General features: G+C 35.7%; 1 protein-coding gene across 1 annotated transcript in view; it reads right to left on the reverse strand.

Annotated features, from left to right (window-relative positions):
* Nucleotides 1-1348, reverse strand: part of LOC148942553 (rho GTPase-activating protein 45-like) — a 311254-nt gene extending 309906 nt beyond the window's left edge. The window contains exon 1 of the mRNA XM_089102066.1: nt 1215-1348. The gene's annotated coding sequence lies outside the window, so the exon portion shown is untranslated. The remainder of the gene's footprint in view (nt 1-1214) is intronic.
* Nucleotides 1349-5389: the final 4041 nt, after the last annotated feature.

Below are 5389 nucleotides of genomic sequence, written 5' to 3' on the forward strand. Positions count from 1 at the left end.
TGTAGAGCTTCTATAGAATAACGTAGAAATTGCTATATGTCTGGGCAAAGTATAAGGTCACATACTACTTGCTAGTAGCATTCTGGTGCTGCTAATTCAGAGTAACAAATGTAAACTGTAGTAATAATGTAAGAATGCCTGAACACGCTCTAAAAGTGGTCACAGGATTTATGACGAATTTCACAGGTTTTTTGGCATTTTTTCACAGGTTTTCGAAATTCATAGTGGCAACACTGCACAGTATAGTGGTTACTGTGCTTGCTAGGTGTGAAGAGGTTCTGAGTTCGGGTTCTCCCAATAGCCCGTTTATCACACCCATCTTTTATGCAGTCAATGAACAAAACAAACAATAAAATCTGCTAAAATTAAACAGCAAAGTCTAAACTTAATACAAAAGAATATCATTTTTCACTCTATATAAAATTTCAGTATATCTTTAAATTACATCAGACAAACTGATTGCTGACTTTCCGTAAGATCATACAAAACTATCACTTTACTGAAAACACAATAACCAGGCAGAAAAAAGGAATGCAAAAAGTCATTCAGTAGCCAGCTCAACAGGCTCATTTACAAAGCTTTGGCCAGTTTTTACACCAGCCATGATTTTGATGAGTTTGTGTTATTTTTCATCAGCAGTTGGTTCATAATAACAAATAATGCTAACCTGGCAAAAAAAATGGCGAAATCAGCAAATTTCCGTATATGGTCTAGGACATGTTTAGACGTTAGGAAAAGGGGTTGGGGTTCAATTAAACTGGAAGAAAAGTATAATCCAACAAATAGAAATCTTTTGAATGTGAGGAAATAAGAATAGTGTTAGTATAGCGTTTCGAACTATTTAGGGACTATCTTAGGGACCATTTTCTGAAAGAGATAGAATCAAGTATAGACCCCCCCCCTCTCCAAAAAACAAACAAACAACAAACACTAGGACACTGGCAATTGCTCACTTTCTACCAAGGTTGGCTGAGGTTCCGGTAAACAGTTATGTTGCATGCCCTGATAAAACAAATTCACTGATCTGCCCCCCCCCCCCATTTCCATATCTCGCAGAGTAATCATTTAAATACTATTAATAATCCCTCACGGATGTTCAATTAGAGTTTAAGACTTAACTACTAATCTCTATCTGTGAATCAATGTTACATAGCGCATTTTGAATTATGGTAGCCGGATTTCCTGAAAGATAACTGTATAAAGAAGAAATTTACCTCGTTTTTGAAATCCTTAGCACGCTGAATTACATATTTAAAAACAAACAGGGTATCAATTCTACTCAAATAATTGACAACAAGAACAACCTCACTATCAAACAAAACTACAATTTTATTCAATTGGAAACTTGTCTTAGAACTTAACCGACTAAGTCACTTTTAAAAACTGAAATGCTCCAGTGTTTTATCACCTTTAAAACTGGATAAGTCAATCGTACCCGAGGCTTTGATGCAGAGCTGATACACCTGTAATAGTATTTTTCCTTTTTATAAGCTAGTTCCAAAATCACTAATCAGGTAATTAATTACGCTTCAACAGGTTTTTTGGATTATTTGCTATTCCGTACATTGACTTTTATTCGCGTTCTTCCAATTATTTATTTATCTTTACTTTTAGTTTAAATAGCCATGGATGGTTGACATTTTAGTGTTTTGTTTTTGATTTTAGGCTAAAAACATTTTTAAGGAGACTAAGTCACTTAGACTAGGGATAAATCAGGGTGAAGAGGTGATGTAAGGTAGCGAGAAAATTCATCTAATGACTTCATTTAACATAACAAACAAAAATATAAACCATTACAAATATGAATCACTACGCTAGGGGAAAAAAAATCAATTTTTGCTAAAGTGTAGCGATTACCTACATAAACATTCCTAAAACATCCTAAACTAATAAATTGATTGAAAACAAAAAATCGCCTTCTCCCAAACATCTGAACGGCAACAAGCACGAACCGAATACAACTCCATCTACACTATCTCTTCCACCCACTCCTTGCCCCAGTCCTACAACTAAATCCCCCCCCCCCACAAAAAAAAACAAAAAAAAACGTAACTAATTCCCAAGAAATACTCTTTCAATCTATTTTTAAACTGTGGGAGGTTCATTTGCAGGTTAAGGATTTGTTTCAGTTTTTTTTAAATAAGATTGTAAAAAGGTGTTTTTCAAAATCTTGCGGGGGTGTGATTTCACCCAAAATTCAAAAGAATTCTTTTTTTTGGTAAATTTTGGAGCTACAATCACCTACAGACAAACCTGTACCTTCAAAATTTGTTTACCGTGTGGCAGAACAAAATTACGGCTTTTGACTTTTTTTGGAATCATAATCAGTAGTTTTTAGATCGGTAATAGTAAGTATTGAAAATTTAAGTCTGTTTTCCATTTATAAGATTGGAACCGGATATGAATAGTTTCTCTAAAGTTTACAAAATTTTCCGACGTTTTCAAGAAAAAAAGTGTTGTTTTTACTACTAAATAGTATAAACAAGAAGGAAAAGTATACCGTCTCAGCTTTGGAAAAAATAAAACGTCTAGGTATTATGCGATGTCGGACTTGATTAGAACACGGATCTATCTCATCATTCCCTGAGATAAAAATTTTGGAAAAAATCCGAAAAAAAAATCCGGAAACCAACGATTTCTAATCTTTTTTCTTTTTTTAATGAGCTGTTCGATTTATATGAAACTTTCTGAAATTTCATAAGAATCTTAGGCCCACAGGCAGTGTAAATAAGTCCAAGTGTGATCTAACTCATCAGCCAGACAAAACGGGGAGGGCGTGGTTGGGTCTGAAACAATGTCATTTACGCTCCTATTTGAAGAGCCATCAAATCAAATCTCAACCAAACTTGATTGGAAGTAAAAACTTTTTTTACCGGGATATGTAGGAGAAAGGCTTATCAGGTTCCAACCACACTTATTTCTAGTTATCCTGTGCAGAATCCATAACCAATTTAACCTCCGCTCAATGTTCCCAGATTCTTGAAATAAGCAATTCTACCTTAAGGAAATGTCTAATCTATACTAAACTTAAAGGGAATTAAGAAATAGGTTCGTAGTCGCATAGCTGTGGTGTTTTAGCGGTTTCCACCCAGTACTGCATCAAAATCTCTATTAGACCCCGGCGCCGCACCGGCGGATCGACCCAACGCCGCCGACGAGAGGCCCGGTCGAACGATGCCGAAGTTTCGTAACGCCGCCGCCGCGCCGCAGGCACGCCGCCGCCGGCAGAGGCGACGGCGTTCGGTCGACTTTAAATTATTTTTACGGCAATTATTTATTGCGTCAACCGCAAAGCCGGAGCTTTTCCTTCTCGTGTGGTTTAGTATTTCGATTTTCCTGATTAGAAATCGAGCAGAGCTTGCACTATCCCCGAATTTTCGGGTATTTCCCCGAAAATCTATGCGTCGCTCCGAAAAAAAATTTGGTTCCCCGATTCCCCGAAATTCACGCAATCACGGCGCCACCCCTAGTGATTTATCACCAGTGACTCTCCCTGCCGAATATTACTTTGCGTACCATAATTCTTCACTGCTCTCTTGTTCATTAATTTTCGTCTCTTTTGTTACTTTGCATAAAAACCAGACAGATGTAATATGCTATTGCAAATATTGCAATATACACAGTTCTTCGTGTGTTGACAAAAAAAGTATCGTCTTTATGAAATGAGTTTAAATCATTTCGAATGCAGTTTCCCAATTGCTATTTCTTACATCATTCGTAGTCAAGAATTTTATTTTCAAGTTGAATAGAATTATAGAACGTATTCACTGCAATACAGCTTCAGCCTTTTGTTTGATTTCGAGAATGACAGCCAACATATTGTTTCCACAGCTGAATTGTAAGTTTGCAGATTTTTTTTTTTTGCTGTTTTTAGATAATATTTTCTTAATTCTTAATAATAAAATCTTTAAACCATGATAGAAAAAACAATCTTCTTTCTGGAAAATTTTTCCCCCCCCCCCCCCAAAAAAAAAAACAGCCTTCGGTTGAGACAAAATTTAGCTATAGACTAAGCTATGTACAAGGTTGGGGAATTAAAGATTGAACCGGAAGTTACCCCAAAAATATAATTCATAAATAAATGTAAAGCGTTGCCTATAGGGGAGGGGGATAGGGGGCTATCATTTTGAAATGATAGTACCTGATTTTCTGACTGAATGCAGGGATGCAACATTATTATTTTTTTCATTTAAATTAAAGACGGAAGAAAATAATATCAAATTCCCCGGGAAACCAGTGAAATATTTTGATAGACCAAAGGCCCCACATTAGGACTTGTTCATTGTATTGGCTATTTTGCGATTTCTCACAGGCTACTGGCCTTATTAGGCTTTTGTGTGTGCTCCCTTTTAATTCGATTCTTTGGATCTTATGGAATGCCATGGCGAATCTATGACTCAGTTTTCCAATAATTTGAGGTATATCTGAATAATTTCTACATTTTTGTTGTTGTCTTTGTACCCCTTTACTCATACCCTCAATTTTTTGTTTGAACCATATAGTGACCTTGTTAATTATTCAGTAAATTATTTTTCTAATGAAAGCTGAGACGGTATCCTATCAAGGTGGTATCCTGAGGGGGTGGGGGTAGGGAGGTATTATATTTAAATGATAATAGCTCGAAATTTTATTTATTGAAAGCAGGGATCCCCAAAAGTTCATTTTTTTTAATTTAAAGCAGAGACGGCATCCTATCAAGGCGGTATGCCAGAGGGGGGGGGGTATTGAGCTATCATATTTAAATGATAATACCACGATAATTTTTAAAGCAGGGGTGCCAATAAGTTAAATATTTTTTTTTATTTAAAGCAGATCCGGTTGCCGAACAAAATGGGAGTCAAAATGATGGCATATTTTTTTATTATTTTTATTTTATTTCTACTTGATTTTTTTTTTTTTTTTATTGAAAGAAGTGATGCTAAAAATTTAAAAAGTTTACAAAATTAAAAATATTTTATTGCGTTGTACTTTATAAATCAATTGCATGGTTTTATCGTCCAATGGGAAAGGGACATATGCGTCCAATCCATTTTTTTTCTTATTGATGAAACGGGTTTACTTTGAAAACATTCATTCATATGTACCAGGCAGATTCACACTAAAAAGAATTGGTGTGACGAAAGCAATATCGACATCCCCACCTAACGTTGCGCTCGAGTAACAATGGCGCCCTTGGTCCAGCGCCCAAGTCAAACAGTTCGTGGTAACGAACTGTAAGTAAGGAGCGACCCGGCACAATGGTAACCGAAACTCTAAAAAACGGAATTTTGATACTAATAGATACATCAAAAGAATCAGATTTTAATTCTGATTTCAAATATATAAGCTTCATCAAGTTTAATCTTACCTATCAAAAGTTACGCGCCTGAGAAAATTTGACTGATTTTTC

Source organism: Artemia sp. Qi Xiang Cuo, chromosome 16 (assembly GCF_049724085.1).
Source record: "Artemia sp. Qi Xiang Cuo chromosome 16, ASM4972408v1, whole genome shotgun sequence".
Taxonomy (NCBI): domain Eukaryota; kingdom Metazoa; phylum Arthropoda; class Branchiopoda; order Anostraca; family Artemiidae; genus Artemia; species Artemia sp. Qi Xiang Cuo.